The following is a 21,316-nucleotide window of genomic DNA, read 5'->3' as shown; positions in this document are numbered from 1 at the left end:
CCGGTGTCTGTTGGCATCGGTCGCTGTGATGTTCAGGCTGAAGAAAGCTTTTGAAGCTCCCAAACGGAAGACCAGGAGGGAAAGAACATGCCAGTTGGGCATGTGTCTCTACCAAGGTCCTACTCGAGTGTAGGATGAGCTCCTGACACTCTTGCCATCACTCGGCAGAGGGAGGGGGAGGCACCAAACTTTTGCAACACATTGTAGCATTGGAAGGGACCCCCAAGGGCCATCTAGTCTAACCCCATTCCGTTGTGGCAACTGAAGTTTAAGTGCAATTTGGCACCTAGCTTTTATATCTAGCACTGAGAGAAGGCACCGGCTGGACCACGATCACCCAAGTCAGCTTCATGGCCGAGTGCAGAATTTGAACCTTTGTCTCTCCCAGGTCTTATTTCGACACCCTAACCACGCTGGCATGCTGGCTCTCAGTCTGAAATCCCGGCGTCTCCACGGTTTGCAGGACAGCTGTTTCCCTCCTTTCCTCCTTGCTCACTTGCTGTCCAAGAAAACAAAAGGCTCAATCGGCGCAGTGCTGAGCCGTCAATTAAATGTGCAGGAGGGCAGTAATGGATTGCCTGGAATCAATGCCAGGTGGCATAAAGGAGGCCTTTGTGCGGAGCTGATCAGCCGGCGCATTACACGGAGCCGTGCCGATAAAGCCTCTTGTATTCGAAGAAAGAGAGACGAGCACTTAGTGCACTGATGGCTCTCTGGGCTGGGAGCCCCACAGGAGCAGCGGAAGGAAAAATCACTTTGGCTGCTCCCAGCCTCCTTTTAGCAGGAGCTGGAAGCACCAGGTAGATCCCAGCCTGTGGCAAGAATGCCCACCAGAATCCATGGGATCCCAGATTTGGGGTGGGTGCACAATCATAGAATTGTAGAGTTGGAACAGACCCCAATGGTCATCTAGGAATCACACCCGAAGAATGAATCCCTGATAGATGGCCACCCAGCCTCTGTTTTAAAACCTTCAAGGAATCATATAATTGCAGGCAGGGCTGGATTTAGGTTTGATGAGGCCCTAAGCCAGGGGTCAGCAACCTTTCTCAGCTGGGGGCTGGTCCTGAGGAGATTTCACCCCTCCCATATCCAAGAATCTCCTGAGGAGTCTGCTGATTCTGCAGAGAGGAGGAGGTGTGTTCTGCTCTCTACTTATTCTGCTCCAAAGAGTCGGTCAGTGAGTCAGTCAGTGAGTGGGTCAGTCAGTGTGTCAGAGAGAGAGAGACTGTTAGAGATTGTGTGTATAGATAAGGTTGCTGCTAAGAGCAGCTGCAGACACTCAGTGCGGTTTAGCATTCTTTATGCTTAGACCTATTTAGCTCTGTATATAGTTGTATAATAGTTGTAGTTATAGAATAAAGAGAATATTCTACAGAGCTGCTCTCCAAGTTGTTTATATACTCTGCTGGACTCTGCTATACTCTGCTGTGCGATGACTGTCTTCTTGTGGAAGTGAATCCGGTGCTCACAACCCTAAGCTGTGAGTCCACAGCACTTAGACCTGTTCCTGTGCAGAAGGTGGTCTCTGGAAGTGCTACCCAGCTCGCCTAGCCCAGTCGGGCTGAAGTGGATGAGTCCAGTTAGTGGCACTGGCTCAAGGGCGATGCTGACAGGTCCACCGTCCCTCCCACCTTGTGGGGGGGCCGGACTATATTTTGAAAAAAAACAATGAACAAATTCCTATGCCCTACAAATAACCCAGAGATGTATTTTTAATGAAAGCACACATTCTACTCATGTAAAGACACCAGGCAGACCCCACAAATAACCCAGAGATGCATTTTAAATAAAAGGGTACATTCTACTCATGTAAAAACACACTGACTCCCGGACCTTCTGTGGGCCGAATTTAGAAAGTGATTGGGCCGCATCTGGCCCCCGGGCCTTAGGTTGCCTGCCCCTGCCCTAAGCTCCTGAAGGTAATGGGGCCCTTTCTATGTCCAGCTGTTCTTTGTCAACAACAAATGGTCACTGTTTTTTGTGTTGAATATATGCTATATGGTAATTTATGGCTCTAGTAGGTATCTAAAGCCATTTGCACATAACAAAGTATGTATTTTATCAAAGTAATTGATGAACTGAAATACAATTAAGAAGAAGTATATTAATAGTGAGATGCAATTAAGAAGAGGTATATCAATAGTGAAATAATTATTAAGCTCTAACCTAAACTGATTTTTTATTCATAACCAACTTAAGAATGCAAACACATTGGCATTTGGCAATAACAAAAGCTCATTGAGAAACACAATTGACAAAGACTCATAATCTAGTCTCTAGAAACTTGCTATAACATGAAATAATAATAGGTGTAAATATATGATGCAAACTACTAATAATTATGAATAGCTTTATTAATATGGAATTAAGCATTATAACCTGTACAATACAACAATACAATTGTAGGTTTTATTTTATTTGTTTTTTTATCTTATATTTTGGAAATGTACATCTAGGTGTTTTTTTCTTTACCGTATTTTTCGCTCTATAACACGCACCAGACCATAACACGCACGTAGTTTTTAGAGGAGGAAAACAAGAAAAAAATATTCTAAACGAAACAGTGGATGTATGATTTTTGTGGTTCATGCTGTGGCCACAAACATGTGATCTGACGGTGAGTTTGGGGTGACCCAATGCAAAAATCCTGAGGATCCATGTGGATCCATGCTAAAGTCGCCCTAAAGTCGCAGGGGCGCTGGGGGAGTGAACCGGAAGCAAGAGGAGAACAATGCCTCACACACAGACACACAGAGTATCAATCCTAAAGTCGCAGGAGAGCGCAGGGAGAGTGAACGGCAAGCAGGAGGAGGAGAATGATAGCTCAAGCACACACACATACACAGCCCCTACAGTGGCTAATCCAAAATCGGAGAGCAAAAATCTGCAGGCAGGGACAGAGAGCACGGGGTTGTTTTAAAGCAGCCAACCCCGCTCTGCTTCTCTCCCTCCTCCTGGCTAGGCTGGCTGAAATGCTTTGCTGCTTCTTAGCAGCTCAGTGGGGAGGAGAGAGGGACATAGAGCACGGGGTTGTTTTAAAGCAGCCAACCCCACTCTGCTTCTCTCCCTCCTCCCCGGCTCGGCTCCCTGACAGGAGCCGCTTACACCCGCTTTGCAGTTTCAAAGCGAGCCACGGACTGCTCACGACTGCAGCTGATTCCGCTGCCATCCGTAGGCATTTCGCACTAAATTTGGCACTGATTGCAGAGGAGAAGGGACCCTCAAGTGTCATCTAATCTAACCCCCTGCAGTGCAGGAATCACGTCAGAAAAAGCCTTGACAGATGGTCACCCTGTGGGATTGTTCAGGGATGCAGGAGAGGATATATTGTTTGATTATAGCCTTTCCAACTTGTGTTAACAATTTAGCAGAGTAACATTTCCCCCTTTAAGCTCACAGCGGATGCGTTTGCTCAGGCTCGCTAAAGCCTCTATAATAACTGTTCCAGTATTTCCCCCTTATTCCCTCATAAAAGACAAGACACGACACAGTCTTCTATAAAAATATAAAAAGAGTTTACTCACTCACATTCTGTTCACAATCGGATCCCAGAAGGCAGACTTAGCTTAGAAAAGTAACATACACCTGGAAACTATCTCATAAGGAGACAGTCCCTCTGTCCTCTCTTGGCTGGAGCCCAAGAGAGCTTCTATGGCTAAGCAGATGTTGCTTCTTCGACGAATGGAGTCAGAGAGAGAGGCATGGCTGCCCTGCCCTGTGCTTTTGTCATTACCTGCACAGGTGAGGCCACGCCCACCTCTAGTCACATGCAGAGGAAGTCTGTCCCAGCCCAGAAGGAAACAGGAAGTTTACCTGCTGGCTGGACAAACATTCCTCCTCATGTGTAAACATGTTCACTCTAGGAATGTTGTACTTGACTGCTCTTGTGTTTCACATCCCACACACCCAACCTCTGCTTAAAGACATTCACCTTTCAAGGGACTCTGTTCCCCCACTGAGCAGCTTTTACTGGGACAAAGGTCTTGCTAATGTTTAGTTGGAATATCCTTAGTTGGAATTTCCTTGTCATTGGAATCCATTGGTTTAGGTCCTTCCCTCTGGAGCAAAAGAAAACAAGCTCGCTCCATCATCCGTGTGGTGGCTGGCTCTTCAGATATTTGAAGATGGTGATTGTATCTCCTCTCAGTTTTGTGGTGTGGCAATAAAACTGCTCGCACATTTGCAAAGCTAAGCAGGGTCCTGTATGGTTTCAAATTGGATGGGGGACTGTGCGTTGAGATTCCTGCATTGCAGGGAGCTGGACTCAAAAAAACAAAGATCGTGGCCACTGGTCCCATCACCTCCTGGCAAATAGAAGGGGAAGAAATGGAGGCAGTGAGAGATTTAACTTTCTTGGGCTCCATGATCATTGCAGATGGTGATAGCAGCCACGAAATTAAAAGATGCCTGTTTCTTGGGAGAAAAGTGATGACAAACCTAGACAACATCTTAAAAAGTAGAGAGATCACCTTGCCGACAAAAGTCCATCTAGTAAAAGCTCTGGTTTCCCCAGTAGTGATGTATGGAACTGAGAGCGGATTGCCATCATCCGAAGAATTGATCGCCGAAGAATTGATGCTTTTGAATTCTGGTGCTGGAGGAGACTCTTGAGAGTCCCATGGACTGCAAGAAGATCAAACTTCTCCAATCTGAAGGAAATCAGCCCTGAGTGCTGACTGGAAGGACAGATCCTGAAGCTGAGGCTCCAATACTTTGGCCACCTCATGAGAAGAGAAGACTCCCTGGTAAAGACTCTGATGTTGGGAAAGATGGAGGGCACAAGGAGAAGTGGACGACAGAGGACGAGATGGTGGGACAGTGTTCTCGAGGCTACGGACATGAGTTTGACCAATCTGCGGGAGGCAGTTTAAGACAGGAGTGCCTGGTGTGCTCTGGTCCAGGGGGTCACGAAGAGGCGGACACGACTAAACAACAAACAAAGGACTCGATTACCTTTGGCAACCCTTATTAGGGACTGCGAAATATTTGTATGAATCTCAGATCAATAAACAAAGCTGTTTGAAACAGATTTGGGACTTTTCTGCACTGAAGGGGGATCTTTCCAAAGTGCTCAGAGATTTGGGCATCAAGGAGAAAAATGCTGCTGTGTGTCTGCAAAAAAATTACATCTATCGCTCCAAACTTGCCAGGTAAGGAGAGCACCAGAGGTGTAGGAAAGGGGGAGTGGAGCTTCTTTGTGACTGACACAAACAGCATCCTATCCGAAGGACTGATCTCACCAGGGTTGTCCAATCCCCATGCCTTTGGGAAGGGATGCTGAAGCAATATATCAATTTTGTCTCTTCTATGTTCTTCGCTAGCTCTGCTCACTTAGGAAAAGCTGGGCTTCCAAGTCCTTCCAACTGCCATATGCCTCTAACGTCCACACCTGTCAAATCAGGTTTGCGCACGGTTTATGTGACGTTTGGTGCCAAACTGAGCAGAATGCAAGCCTGCAGCGGCTGATTTCGTTCCCCGTCACTCCCCAGCCCCTGACCTCATTTTGCAGGCTCTGCTCCTGGGGCACCTCCATGATGTATGCCATTTCAGAAATGAAATCATTGCCCACAAAACCACAGGGAAGGCAAAAAAATAAAGACACATGTTTCGAGTTCTTGAGAACTTAAGACTAGCCTCCTTGATCAGCGCAATGACTCATCTAGGCCAGCATTCTGTTCTGAGAGCCAGTGTGGTGTAGTGGTAAAGAGCGGTGGACTCGTAATCTGGTGAACCGGGTTCGCGTCTCCGCTCCTCCACATGCAGCTGCTGGGTGACCTTGGGCCAGTGACACTTCTCTGAAGTCTCTCAGCCTCACTCACCTCACAGAGTGTTTGTGGTGGGGGAGGAAGGGAAAGGAGAATGTTTGAGACTCCTTAAAGGGAGTGAAAGGCGGGATATCAAGTCTAAACTCTTCTTCTTCTTCTTCTTCTTCTTCTTCTTCTTCTTCTTCTTCTTCTCACAGTGGCCAACTAGATGCCCCCATGGGAAACCACAAGCAGGATTCAAACACAAGGGAACCCTTCTGTGGTTTCCAGCAGCAGCTGGGATTCAGAAGCACCACTGCCTCCAGACATGGAGGCAAAGCATAGCCATCCTGGCTACAAGCCATCAATAGTCCTCTCCTCCTCCCTGCATCTTCTTTTAAAGCCATCCAAGTTAGTGGCCATCGCTTCTTCCTGTGGCAGGGAGTTCCACAGTTTATTACAAAACCAAACCAAGGTAATATCAAAAATGTATGATACATTATTGGAGTGGGAGGTCAAAGATGAACAGGTCAAGGAGGTAATGATCATGTGGGCTTTAGATATTGGGAAAACCATTAACTTAACAGTGTGGGAAGAACTATGGAGAAAGAATGGGAAATTTACAGCCTGTGAAGTATTGAGGGAAAACCTAATCAAGATGTTTTATAGATGGTACTTAACACCTACCAAAATAGCTAAAATGTATAAGACGAAAACAAATCTGTGCTGGAGGTGTGTTAAACAGAGGGGAGACTTATACATGTTCAGTGTGAAGAAACCAAAAGCTTCTGGAACATAGTATACGACAGGCTTAAAAAAATGTTTAAGTATAACTTTACGAAAAATACAGAAGCTTTTCTACTAGGGATAACAGATACAGCAAGAGAAGATCAGAAAATATTCCTCTATGCCACAGGAGCGGCAAGGATCCTAATTGCTAAAAACTGGAAAAAAGAAACTGTGCCAACAAAAAGGAATGGCAAGACAAACTGTTAGAGTATATTGAACTGGCTAGATGAACAGAGGCAATGAGAGATCACACTAGACAAGCTTTTCAAAAAGCATGGGGGAAATGCAGAGAACACTTCGCAAAACAGTGCCCTAAAATACATACCTGGACTTGTTTCGATTAATGTCTGCAGGAGACTTTGTGGATATTTAAGTTATAATTAGAAAAATCTCAATAATTATTCATAAAGGAAACAGCTTATAAGAAGTAAATAAGGAGGCCAGATACAGGATAAAGGAAGTCTTTTATTTGGTTGTTTGTATTGTTGTATGTTATGCTCACTGTATGTTATGTTCATGTTTAATGAGGGTGGATTTGCGTATTGGGTGGGGGGGTGGGGGGGTTTATATTATGTTGTAAATAAAATTCCAATAAAAAGGGGGGGGGGGAGGGGAAAAAAAGAAGTACTTTCTTCCCTCGACTTTAAAAGTGCTTAGCACAAAACCTCCTAAAATTTGTGAGATTTCTTACCTAGGGGCACCTCTCTCAGTAGGCTATTTTCATACAAATCACCCATAAAACAATAGTGGATCTTAAATGGTTACTTTCAAAACTGCAGATACCTTTATGAATTTGACAGGATTCATTTGCTCCAGAAGATGCTATAAGTCTGCAACTTTTACCCAATTCTTCCAAGAAGTATGAGAAAGGTCCCCTTCCTCCCAATCAGGGTGGAATTTCAGATTTCAAAGGTGTCAAGCAGAAGATCTATTTGTCTGGTTTTTGGCAGGTGTGATGGAGGGTATAATGTGCCTGCAAATTTCATCCAATTCTGCAAAACATGCAAGGCGTAGAGGTTAAAAATAAACAAATCCTATAAAAAGTTTATTGGGAAGAGATAATAATAATAATAATAATAATAATAATAATAATAATAATAATAATTTATTACTTATACCCCACCCATCTGGGGCGGCCAGCCACTCTGGGCAGCTTCCAACAGGAGATTAAAAATACATTAAAAACACCAGTCATTAAAAAACTTCCCTAAACAGCTTTGCCATTCTGAATTGGGATTATAATTTGGGCTTTGAGCTGAGCTGGGCAGCCCCCAAAGTCCTTTGGACTAAATTTTGCTCTTTTCTGAAGCAGGGTCTGAATTGAAGTTTATGGTAAGTGCAAACCGCTGCTGTTTGTGTATGTACCCACATAGTGACTGGCTCCAAAGGTCACCCAGTGAGCTTCATGGCTGAGTCAGGATTCGAACCCAGGCCTCCTAGGTCCTAGTCCAGGGGTCAGCAACCTTTTCCAGCAGGGGGCCGGTCCACCGTCCCTCAGACCATGTGGTGGGCCGCACTATACTTTGAAAAGAAGAAGAAGAACGAATTCCTATGCCCCACAAATAACCCAGAGATGCATTTTAAACAAAAGGACACATTGTACTCATGTAAAAACACGCTGATTCCCGGACCGTCCATGGGCTGGATTGAGAAGGCGATTGGGCCGGATCCGGCCCCCGGGCCTTAGGTTGCCTACCCCTGTCCTAGTCTAACCCCTGTACCATAACAGGTTGCATTGCCTCTTTCTTCCACAGGAACAGGCAGGAGACTCAAACAAGGACCTGTCCGGATTTCTTTTCTCAGCTCCAGAAACGTTGCCTTTATTTACCGTATTTTTCGCTCCATAACACCTTTCCCCTCCTACAAAGGGGAAATGTGTGTGCGTCTTATGGAGCGAATGCAGGGGGGGGGGCAGGCAGGAAAAGCCCCAAGAGCCACACACAAACTCCACACAGCTCTTGTGGGCTTTTCCCCAGCAGCGAGAAGGGACTGATGCGGCCAGTCAGTCCCTTCTCCCTCCTCGTAGAAAAGCCCGCAGGAGCCGCACGCTCCTTAAAGGGTGCGTGGCTCCTGTGGGCTTTTGCGGGAGGTGGGGGAATTAAAGAGGAAGCCAAGACAGCGAGCGGGATGGATCGCGCTCGCTGACTTGGCTTCTTTAGCCACGCACAACCTCTCCAGCCGGGAGAGGCTGCGCGCGGCTATGGCAGAAGTCAAGACAGCGAGTGGGATGGATCCTGCTCGCTGTCTTGGCTTCTTCACTCTTTGGGGCTGGGGGGGAAACCCGGGCTTCCCCCGGCAGCCCCGAGAAGCTCTGGGAGAAGCAGACAGGCTGTGCGCAGCCTGTCCGCTGCTCTTTGGGGCTGGGGGAAAAAACAATTCCCCCCCTCATTTCCCCCTCTAAAAACTAAGTGCGCCTTATGGTCCGGTGCACCTTATGGAGCGAAAAATACGGTAATTTAAAGATGAGCTTCCTTTCTGGGAATCCACGCTTCCTTCTCTCGCCTGAAGAGGGCAGGCAGAAGCACCCGTCATCACCCCCATCGCAGAGCCTGTGTGTTTTTCATCTGAACATTTTCACCGAGGTTTTTAATTAAATCTCCCAGTTGCGAAAAGCATTAGCGGCGTGCAAGGAAAATGCTCTGCACCCAAAGAGCTCTAAATGGAACTTTTCAATAACAGCAATAAACGCGGATCTTCAAGGACATGTTGCCATCACACAAACTGGTGATGAAAAAACGGGCCAGCAAACAGCAAGACTGTTTGGCGAAGGAGAATTTCATCTTTCTCAGGGTGTCTGGAGGCCTGGGGAGAGAGGAAGGTTTGCCAGGAATGACTCAACAGATCAACCTCTAAAATGAGGAAGCCATCATAACTCCATGGTAGAAACCCTGTCTGGCATTCAGAAGGTCCCAGGAAGCCCTGTAAGGGGAATTTTTTAATGTTTGTTTTTTTCAGAAATACAGTATATCTTTATTCATTTAAAATAAATACATTTATGAGAAAACAGACGTACATACAAGTAAATAAACATACAATCAAACAAACAAACAACAGAAAAATCAAACAAACCACCCCCCTATAAGATACAAGAAGATTAATATAATTATCATCATATATACTCCTGATACTGAACACAATTATAAAACTTATAGAGAAGAAATTTAAAACTGACTTCCAATTAATCTCACTGTACTTTATCTATCCATCACTTTATACCACACAGTTACATATTTCTTATATAATTTCTTTTTACCTCCCTGTTTGATGTTCTGTTATGTTTTTCTATGTGTTGGAAGCCACCCAGAGTGGCCGGGGCAACACAGCCAGGTGGGCGGGGTATAAATAATCAAATTATTGCTATTATTATTATTGGAGGTTTTTAAGCAGAGGTGGAATGGCCATCTCTCTTGGAGCCTTTAGTTGAGGTCCCTTCAACTCTGTGATCTCTCTCTGACATCCTGGACAGCCCCTGAAAGCACTAAACCTCTTGACATTGTTATAAGAATTCTAAGGTCTCAAATTAAATGCTCGTAAATGTACAAGGCAAACACATGCATAAGTATAGGAACCATGTGTCTGAAATAGTACAGGAGAGCAATCCTGGGGCCGTTTTGACTCTCCCAATGACCTCAAATATTCCTCTGCAGTAAGGGAGGCAAATGGTGAAAACCTTCCCATTGTCTTTTTGCTTGCAAATCCTGTCTTAAGGGCACATTTGTGTATGAATAAAGGTAAAGCTAAAGGTACCCCTGCCCGTACGGGCGAGTCGTGTCCAACTCTGGGGTTGCGCGCCCATCTCGCTTAAGAGGCTGGGGGCCAGCGCTGTCCGAAGACACTTCCGGGTCACGTGGCCAGCGTGACGAAGCTGCTCTGGCGAGCCAGCACCAGCGCAGCACACAGAACGCCGTTTACCTTCCTGCTAGTAAGCGGTCCCTATTTATCTACTTGCACCCGGGGTGCTTTCGAACTGCTAGGTTGCCAGGCGCTGGGACCGAGCAATGGGAGCGCACCCCGCTGCGGGGATTCGAACCGCCGACCTGATGATCGGCAAGTCCTAGGCGCTGAGGTTTTACCCACAGCGCCACCCGCATCCCTGTGTATGAATAGGGTGAGCCTGTTACCTGGATTCAGGAACTAAACTATTAACCATCACAAAAGAATGGCCAGGCTGCCCAGGTAAAGCAATCAGTGACCATTATTAGGTATCCTGGAAAACAGGATTTCTGCTGTAGACCGCCTCCTTCTGTGATGTATGTATGCTGGGGGTTTTTTGGGATGGGGGTGGTCTTGGGCTACAGGGTAGGTGCCATTGTCCGGGGTTCTCTCCTCCCTCCTGCGTGTGGTGAGTGGGGACCCAGTTGCAACAGTTTAATAAAGATCAGGCTTACTAGCTGCTTTGCTTCTCGATATTCTCTGATTGGTCTCTGTTATTTTCTCCTACCGATAGAGGACTTACTTAAGGAATCTGCTTGGGCTCTTGGATACCCCATAAGGGGAAAGGAGCAGGGTTTTTTTCTTATAACAACAATGTTTTAAGTCAGTGCAATGGTGAAAATTGTAACAACAAAGAGCAGAAAGCAAGCCTTAAAGGGACCCCAAAGAATTCGGGCACATTAGGGGGGGTATGCATGTGTGGAGGACAAATGGAACATCGCAAAGGAGCATCCAAGAAAAAAGCATTGTAATCTTTCCTTGAACTTCCTTCATTCCTAGATGGCTCCCTGAAGTAGAGTCAGGCTTGGATTATCCTGGGACATTCGCAGGGAAACCAAAATGCTTGTTTACAAAGCTATTGTACTACCAACCTTACTGTATGCTTGTGAAACGTGGACCACTTATAAATGCTATCTCCAACTCCTTGAAAGATTCCATCAATGGTGTCTCTGAAAAAATTTACACATCACTTGGGAAGACAGGTGAACAAATACCAGTGTACTGGAAAAAGCAAAGCTCACCAGTGTTGAAGCAATGATTCTTCAACATCAACTTCATTGGGCTGGTCATGTTGTGAGGATGCCTGACTGTCGTCTTCCAAAGCAACTACTCTATTCTGAACTTAAAAATGGAAAGCGCAATGCTGGTGGTCAACAAAAGAGGTTTACAGACTCTCTCAAGGCATGTCTAAAAAAATGTAGTATAAACACTGACAACTGGGAAACACTGGCCTGCAAGCGCTCCAGTTGGAGAACAGCCTTTACCGAAGGTGTCGTGGACTTTGAAGACACTTGAACTCAGGACGCAAGGGAGAAATGTGCTAGGAGGAAGGCATGCTTGGCAAATCCACGCCGTGATCAACTCCCGCCCGGAAACCAATGTCCCCACTGTGGAAGGACATGTGGATCCAGAACTGGCCTCCACAGTCACTTACAGACTCATTGTTAAAATCGTGATTGCCAAAGAAGAAAAAGAAGAAGATCCTGTATTGGAAGACACAAGAATTACCCACTCTGGAAGAATGGCAGATGAAGGTGATGGACTATGTGGAATTGTCGGAAATGACCGGCAGAATACGAAACCAGGGAGAAGAGTTGGTGGAAGAAGATTGGAAGAAATTTAAAGACTATTTACAGAAATATTATAAAATTAATGGATGTTAGAATGATGTTGGATTGAGGTTAAGGGGTTTTTAGTAACAACGGTACGAAGGAATATGCAAAAACGGAATGTTAACAGGTGAAAATTTAAAGGTATAATATATTAAGATCAAGATAAGGATAAAGTAAAGAGGGAAAGGATTTGCTGAATAAATAAATTGAATTGGAATACAAGGAGGGGAGGTGTAGGGAGGTCTGGGAAACAAGCAAATGCAAGATATGTTACGAAAAATTGAATTGTTTTTAACTGCTTTTCTTTATTCTTTTTTGTATTTTTCTTTTTCTTTTTGGAAAGATATGGAAAATCTTAATAAAAATATTATTAAAAAAAGAAGAAGAAGAAGATCCTGGGAGGTGGAAACACCCCCTCCTCACCAGCCCTAACAGGAAGACATACTTATCAAAGTGTATACACAGGAACAAGGTCCTCATTCATGCCGGCTTGTAGCAGGAAGAAGGAAACAAAGCGACTGGTGGCAGCACCTTGATCAAGCAGATTTATTGCATCTTTTGTGAACTATAGGAGTGCAGTTTATCCTCGGCTGACAGAGAGATTATCCACACACACAGAGGTGGGTGCAAATAGGACACCGGGAGCCCAGGGCTCACCACACAGGAGCAGAGACCCAGTTCCTAATCACAGTAGCAGGAGCGATTGCCTGGGATGTTAATGGTCATTCAGCTAGTGCAAATGACTAATGTTTATGTATGCCTGTCTTTCTTTACCTCTTTGCTTTTATGAATCACTTTCCGTGAATCATCCAGAGCGACTTCCCAAAACAATAGACCGCAGAATCATATAATTGTAGAGCTGGGTCCCCCAAGGGTCATCTAGCCCAACCCCATGCAATCACAGCTGACGAATGTTGTAAACAAAAATCTGCCCTTTTCCCCTTACGGGGTATCCAAGAGCCCATATAGAGTCCTTATGTGGGTTCGCTATTGGTAGGAGAAGATAACAGAGGCCAACTAGAGAATATTGAGAAACAAAGCAGCTAGTAAGCCTGATCTTTATTGATCTGTTGCAACAGGATGCTCCCCTCACACGCAGGAAAGGAGGAGGAACCCAGAACAAAGGTGTGCCCGCCCTTATATAGACATTTTAAATTCCCTACCTGGAGTCCAAGACCATTCCCAGAAACATCACACATACATCACAGAAGGGGTGTAGCTCAAGACCACCCCCCAGATACATTATACCTACATCACAGACGGTCTACAGCAGAAATCTGAGTGCTTTGTTTACCTCCTGTCTGCCAGGTTACCTGTTTAAAGGTCATTTGATTGGATTGCCTGGGGAGCTTGGCCAGTCTTTTGTAATGATAAATACTTAGTTCTTGAGCCAGGTCACAGACTCACACCCTATTCATCTCTTAAATGTGCCCTTAAGACAGGATTTGCGAAGGGAAAGACAATGGGGAGGCTTTTCCATTTTCCTTTGACCTTGCAAAGAAAACACTTGGTCAGTTTGGGAATCAAAAATGGTTTCAGGTCGGTCTTCCTGTGCTGATCTATGTACGTGCTTGGTTGGTACACTTATGAACATTTAACATATATCTAAGACCTCAAAATTCCTATCGCAGGAACCCCTGACAGGTGACCATCCAACCTCTGCTTAAAAACCTCCAAGGAAGGAGAGCCCAGCACCTTCGCTTCTAACTGTGCAATATTCATATTAATTTCTGCAATATGTGTGGCCCTCCTGCCTTGCATGGGGCCTTCCCAAAGGGCATCTGGTCAGGACAGAGGCTTCTCCGCAGCCTAGGACTTAGTGTGGGATCTTAACTTAAGCCCGGAAGTGTCCTCTTTGCCAGCATGGTGGTGATTGGCAGGTAGCAACGTGGCTTGGCTTCTCCTGGGGAGAAACAGATGCAAACACAGCCCTCTCTGGACTCCCATTGCCTTTTGGCTCAGGTTGCAAAGTTAAATAAACAGCTGACCTCGTTGAGCATCTATGCCTCCCGCATTGATCCTTGGACAAATCAATTCACCGCAGTGTGACTTTCCAGCGCTAATTGCTGTAGAGATTTCCAATCGGAGCGAAAGACAAAATGGGCTTCGCCCAGAGTGGGTGTTCTTCCTAGCCCATCGCCTCCAGGCGAAGGCAGGGAGCACGGGAAGAAGGCTGTGGAGGAAAGCAGCTTCCAGGAAATTAATTCAGCAAAACTACTAAGCCATCAGGAAAGCAATTATGGGCTTGCTGACAGCACAAAGATGGTTTGATTGAGGACGTATTTATCCCCTCTTTGCAGAACACCTGGGTCAAAAGGAAACAGTTGAGTATCACACAACTGTAGAGTTGGGAAGGACCCAAACGGGCATGTAGTTCATGCCTGGAAAGCATGGAGGAAAGGCAAGCCCAGAATCTCTCTTCCTGTCGGGTGGCAAACATAAACCATCAGCCCTAGAAGTCTTCCAAGCTAAACCCCTAGCACAGCTACTATACGGGGCTCAGATTTGGACTGGTGCCACCTTAGCACTTCGGAAGCTGTTCAATCAAAGTTTCTAAGGCAGATTTTTTCTGTACCACCATGCGTCCCAAACACATCATTGCGACTGAAGGCAAGTCTCCCTTCAGTAGATGTATGAACTTGGCAAAGAACTTTTAACTTCTGGCTCCGCCTAAACTCAACCCCCCCCCCCCCCGGTTTACTATCCCTAGTACTTCAAGACTCCCATAAAAGTGCCTGGCTTAAAACCGTCTATCAAAAACTTCACTCTTGTGGCCTATCCCCACAACACCTACTCCGTTGCTCTGTCCCAGCTCCTGCCAACTTAGCAGTTCAAAAGCACACCAGTGCAAGAAGATAAATAGGTACTGCTCCGGCGGGAAGGTAAACGGCGTTTCTGTGTGCTCAGGTTTCCATCATGGAGTCCTGTTGCTCCAGAAGAGGTTTAGTCCTGCTGGCAACATGACCCAGAAAGCTGTCTGTGGACAAATGCCGGCTCCCTCGGCCTGAAAGCGAGATGAGCGCTGCAACCCCATAGTTGCCTTTGATTGGACTTAACCGTCCAGGGATCCTTTACCTTTTTACCTACCGTATTTTTTGCTCTATAAGACTCACTTTTTCCCTTCTAAAAAGTAAGGGAAAATGTGTGTGCGTCTTATGGAGCGAATGCAGGCTGCGCAGCTATCCCAGAAGCCAGAACAGCAAGAGGGATCGCTGCTTTCACTGTGCAGCGATCCCTCTTGCTGTTCTGGCTTCTGAGATTCAGAATATTTTTCTTCTTGTTTTCCTCCTCCAAAAACTAGGTGCGTCTTGTGGTCTGGTGCATCTTATAGAGCGAAAAATACGGTAATCACTACACCACACTGACCCATATATCCCTAAAGAGGGGGAACGGTCTTATTTTGGCCTGGGGCATTTTTATTTCTGGCTTATACCTCCTTCTGGAAGTACAGGGAAATACACACATGTGGAGCAAGCTGTTTCTAACAGTCTGTCTTTTGTGGCAAACTGGAACGTGGCTTCTCATCCAACTTCTCAGCTTCTTTATCTTCCTGGTTCTTCCTTCCTTGGCTCAGCTAACTGGGCTCTCCACCCCCCACCCCCAACGAACCAGCAGCCCTGCCAAGTTCTGTGCACACACCATAATCGCTTCTCGTTTTAACATCTCTGATTATGGCAATTGGTGCTTTGACCAGCTGCAGCTGACTCACTCGGTCCAAACATGGTGCCACATCAGCAAACATCAATCAGTCCTCTGGGGCTTCCGGTGTGGGGGTTGGGGTGGGTCGGCCGATGGGCCTGAGAGCATGCGGTGCTGCCTGGCTCCCGCTCTGTCCCTGCGGAGTGCGGGCAACAGTGTCTGACATGAAGGCAATTAGCCAGCACAGAATTTTAAGGGCGAGCTTACATAATCTATTTTTGACACTGCCACGGTGTCACAACAAGGTGACATTTCCCTGCGAGGAAACAGATTATTCTAAAAGAAATTGGAGGGTGACTCAGTGGAATCTGTAAATGCCCCATCATAGAATAATGGAACTGTAGAGCTGGAAGCGGACGGCCAAGGGTCATCTAGTCCAACCCCTTCACAACGCAGGAATCTCAGCTAAAGCATCCATGATAGATAGCCCTTTCTTGTAACTTGAAGCAATGGGTTGAAGTCCTACTCTCCAGAGCAGGAGAAAACAACCTTGCTTCCTCTTCATTGTGACAGCCCTTGAGATATCTGAAGATGGCTATCATATCTCCTCTCAGTTTCCCAGCCAGATGGGCGGGGTAGAAATAATAATAATAATAATAATAATAATAATAATAATAATTCCTTCTTTCCAGGCTAAACATACCCAGCTCCTTCAACCATTCCTCATCAGGCCTGGTTTCCAGACCCTCAATCATCTTGATCACATCCCTCCTGTGTCCACATTCCAGCTTGTCAATATCCTTCATAAATTGTGCTGCCCAAAATTGGACACAGCATACCAGGTGTGGTCTGACCAAGGCAGAATAGAGTGGAACTATTATTCCCTTGACCTGGACGCTAGACTTCTGTGGATGCAGCCTAGAATGACATTTGCTTTTTTTGCAGCTGTATCACACTGTTGGCTCATGTTAAATCTGTGGTGCACTAAGACCCCTAGATCCTTTTCACATGTCCTGCTAGTAAGCCAGATGTCCGCCATCTGTCTGGGTTTCCCAAGCCACTCTGGGCAGCTTCCAACCAAATATTAAAAACAATACAGCATCAGACATTAAAAACTTCCCTAAACAGGGCCGCCTTCAGTTGTCTTTTAGAAGTAAAATAGTTGCTTATTCCTTTGACATCTGCTGGAAGGGCGTTCCACAGGGCAGGTGCCACTACCGAGAAGGCCCTCTGTCTGGTTCCCTGTAAGCTCACGTCTCGCAGTGAGGGAACCACCAGAAGGCCCTTGAGGCTAGATCTCAGTGTCCAGGCTGGATCATGGGGGTGGAGACACTCCAAGGTCCTTTAGGGCTTTCAAGGTCAGCACCAACACTTTGAATTGTGCTCGGAAACGTACCGAGAGCCAATGAAGATCTTTCAGGATTGGTGTTATGTGGTCTCATCGGCCACTCCCAGTCACCAGTCTAGCTGCCACATTCTGGATTAGTTGTAATTTCCGAGTCACCTTCAAAGGTAGCCCAAGTGGGAGAAAACTAGAACATGCACCACTCTGGCGAGACAGTCTGCGGGCAGGTAGGGTCTTAGTCTGCCTGCCAGATGGAGCTGGGAGACAGCTGCCCTGGACACAGAACTGACCTGTGTCTCCATGGACAGCTGTGAGTCCAAAATGACTCCCAGGCTGCGCACCTGGTCCTTCAGGGGCACAGTTACCCCATTCAGGACCAGGGAGTCCCCCACACCACGCCTCCTGTCCCCCCAAAATAGTACTTCTGTCTTGTCAGGATTCAGCCTCAATCTGTTAGTTGCCATCCATCCTCCAGCCGCCTCCAGACACTCACACAGGACCTTCACTGCCTTCACTGGTTCTGATCTGAAAGAGAGGTAGAGCTGGGTATCATCTGCATGTAGATGTTGAAAAGCATGGGGGAGAGCGGATGGCAGCGGAATCCCCCCCCCCCTGCAACACAGCCCACTCCCCCTCATGTCTCCCAATCCAGTTCTGAGACCAGTTGTTGCCTGGAGCGAAAAGTGGGTCACACCAAAGCTTGAGTTGAAGAGGGCAGGCAGGATCACGTGGGACACTGCTGCCCCCGTGGGGGATCTTGCACTCAGATCAGGTGCCGGCGCTCTGCTGTCTGCGCATATTGCCAGCCTGTGATTTTGCTCCGATTTCCTTGCCAAACTGCCGGAAAGAATGTCCTCAGTAGCAGCTCCCCCAAACCTAGACAGCGTCCTAAAAAGCAGAGACATCACCTTGCCAACAAAGGTTTGTCTAGTTAAAGGTCTGGTCTTCCCAGTAGTGATGTATGGAAGTGAGAGCTGGACCATAAAGAAGGCTGATCGCCGAAGAATGGATGCTTTTGGATTATGGTGCTGGAGGAGACTCTTGAGAGTCCCATGGACTGCAAGAAGATCAAACTGATCCATTCTGAAGGAAATCAGCCCTGAGTGCTCACTGGAAGGACAGATCCTGAAGCTGAGGCTCCAAGACTTTGGCCACCTCCTGAGAAGAGAAGACTCCCTGGAAAAGACCCTGATGTTGGGAAAGATGGAGGGCACAAGGAGAAGGGGACGACAGAGGACGAGATGGTTGGGCAGTGTTCTCGAAGCTACCAGCATGAGTTTGACCAAACTGCGGGAGGCAGTGGAAGACAGGAGTGCCTGGCGTGCTCTGGTCCAGGGGGTCACAAAGAGTTGGACATGACTAAACGACTAAACAACAACAAAGCCGTTCCCCGCAAAGCCACACCCCCTCAAGCATTAATTGGCTGAGGAGGGGGAAGGAAAGCGCATTGCCCAGAGAAAGTCTCAGGTGCTGGGCCAAGGAGGGCAACAGAGCTGCGAGGTTTGGCCAAAGGGTACCCAGTTGCCTCCCGAGGTGGTGGAGCAACCTGGGGACGTCCATCAGGAAACCTACAAGTTCCCTGGGGAGTCAACTGGCCGCAGTGCCAGCTGAGAACATAAGAAGAGTCTGCCTGATCAGACCACTGGCTGTCCAGTCCAGCATCCTATTCTCACAGTGGCCGACCAGATGCCCCAAAGATGCCACTATTGGGAAACCCACAAGCAGGATTTGAACACAAGAGCAACTCTCCCCTCCTGCAGTTTCCAGTATTTCCAGTTGGTTTGTTTATAAAGCAAATCTATTAATTTTCAAAAAAAGAGAGAGGTTATATTAAATTCAGTGTTATCAGACTGTTGGTGACTGTTGGTGACCATGTACATGGTCCATATACAATTATAGTGGAACCTTGTTCCACTGGGTCAAAATTAAGGGAGAGAAGAATAACAGTGACCTCATTGTGGGAGTTTACTATAGATCCCCAAGCCAAACGGAGGACATAGATGATGCCTTCCTGGAACAGATGGCCAAGCATGCAAAAGGAAGGGAGACAGTAGTAATGGGGGACTTCAATTACCCGGATATTTGTTGGATGTCAAACTCAGCCAAGAGCATAAGGTCAAACAGATCCAAACTACAAGAAAGAAGATTCCACCTAAACATTAGGAAGAACTTCCTGACAGTAAGAGCTGTTTGACCGTGGAATTTGCTGCCAAGGAGTGTGGTGGAGTCTCCTTCTTTGGAGGTCTTTAAGCAGAGGCTTGACAGCCATATGTCAGGAGTGCTCTGATGGTGTTTCCTGCTTGGCAGGGGGTTGGACTCGATGGCCCTTGTGGTCTCTTCCAACTCTATGATTCTATGATTCTATGATTCTATGATTCTCGGTTTCTTGAACAAACATTTCGGTTTTTGAATGCCATAAACCTGGAAGTAAATACTCGGTTTTCGAACTCACCTTGGAAGTCGAACATGCCATGCAGCTTCCACATTGAGTTTTCTGTATTGTGTTTTCCATATTGAATTTTTGCTTTTCAAACGCTTCAGAACTTGAACAGTCTTCCGGAATGGATTACCGTATGTTTGAAAACCGAGGTACCACTGTATAGAGCCCCGTTGGATGAAAAATGACATAAAATAAGACTGCAAATAACCCAGATGTATGTGAATGCAGAGAAAGTAGTGCCTGGAAGTATTCATAACATAGACAGGGTTAAGCAAGACAGGGTTACAAAACATGGACCCCATTATGCCAAAGGAAAGTGCCCTCTCCTCTTCTGTCATTTCCAGCAACTGGGATTCAGAAACATCGCTGCCTCTAACTGTGAAGGCAGAGCGGAGCCATCCTGGCGAGGAGCCATCAATAGCCTTCTCCCCTTCTGCAAATTTGTCCCATTAAGCCATACAAGTTGGTGGCCATCACTGCCTCCTGTGGCAGGGAGTTCCATAGTTTAACTGTGTGAAGAAGTCCTTCCTTTTACCTCATCTGAATCTTCCAACATTAAGAATATAAGAGGAGCCCGCTGGGTCAGTGGGGGATGGGAAACCTCCTGCCTGGGGGCCAGATGAGGCCGTCCCTCCCGGTCGTTCTTCTTGGGCCTATTCCCAGGCCACACCCCCTTTCTCAACCACATCCCCTCCCCAGGCCACGCCCCTTGCCACTTGCAATCTTGCACGGGTGTATTTTGTTCCTTGGTGGGATGTCTCCCTACACCAGCGTGGTGCAGTGGTTAAGAGCGGTGGACTCGTAATCTGGGGAACCGGGTTCGCGTCTCCGCTCCTCCACATGCAGCTGCTGAGTGACCTTGGGCTAGTCACACTTCTCTGAAGTCTCTCAGCCCCACGAACCTCACAGAGTGTTTGTTGTGGGGGAGGAAGGGAAAGGAGAATGTTAGCCGCTTTTGAGACTCCTTAAAGGGAGTGAAAGGCGGGATATCAAATCCAAACTTCTTCTTCTTCTTCTTCTTCTTCTTCTTCTTCTTCTTCTTCTTCTTCTTCTTCTTCTTCTTCTTCTTCTTCTTCTTCTTCCTCTTCTTCTTCTTCTTCTTCTTCTTCTTCTTCTTCCTCCTCCTCTTTTTCTTCTTTTTCTTTTTCTTCTTCTTCTTCTTCTTCTTCTTCTTCTTCTTCTTCTTCTTCTTCTTCTTCTTCTTCTTCCTTTTCCTCTTCCTCTTCTTCCTCCTCCTCCTCCTCCTCCTCCTCTTCTTCTTCTTCTTCTTCTTCCCTGCCTGGATAAAGGACAGAGAGCAGTTGATGGGTGGGTGTAGAAGAGGGTTACCAGACATCCCCAGTTCCCGGGGACAGTCCCCACATTTGCAAATCTGTCCCTGGGAAACGTGGCAACAGCAGCCAGCACTGTTGGCTCTGGCTGGCTTCAGGAGCTGCTCGCGGCAATGGCACCCACCACTTTTCCTCTCCGGAAGTCCCCATATGATGTGTCTCGTGTGCAACGCATCATGTGGGGACTTCCGAGAGGAAAAATGGTGGGCACCACGGCCGTGAGCAGCTCCTGAAGCCAGCCAGAGCCAACTGCGCTACCAGGCTGGCTCCGGGCTGCTGACTGCCGCCTCTGCTGAAGGGGAACTGTGGACCTTTCACTGGGTGCAAAAGAAGGGCTTTGCACCTTTATACAAGATGCATGTGTGCTTGGGCCCAGGGTCTTTTGCCTCACCATCCCCTCTACTGACTCCCTGTTGCTACTCAGCTTCAAAAGAAAAAAAGAAAAGAAAAAGTGTACCCTGATTCATTGAAAAAAAATC

The 21,316-nt window shown here is 46.8% G+C and overlaps 1 protein-coding gene across 1 annotated transcript in view; it reads right to left on the bottom strand.

The window, feature by feature from the left end:
* Positions 1-21,106, bottom strand: part of LOC310676834 (tigger transposable element-derived protein 1-like) — a gene marked incomplete at its 3' end in the record, with an annotated part of 1,439,559 nt that extends 1,418,453 nt beyond the window's left edge. Inside the window, exon 1 of the mRNA XM_083439011.1 lies at positions 21,065-21,106. The remainder of the gene's footprint in view (positions 1-21,064) is intronic.
* Positions 21,107-21,316: the final 210 nt, after the last annotated feature.

The sequence above is a fragment of the Podarcis tiliguerta genome (genome assembly GCF_965153285.1).
Source record: "Podarcis tiliguerta genome assembly, chromosome: 4".
NCBI classification, from domain to species: domain Eukaryota; kingdom Metazoa; phylum Chordata; class Lepidosauria; order Squamata; family Lacertidae; genus Podarcis; species Podarcis tiliguerta.
The sequence above is the reverse complement of the archived record's forward strand: the minus strand, read 5'-3'. Positions and strand labels throughout refer to the sequence as shown.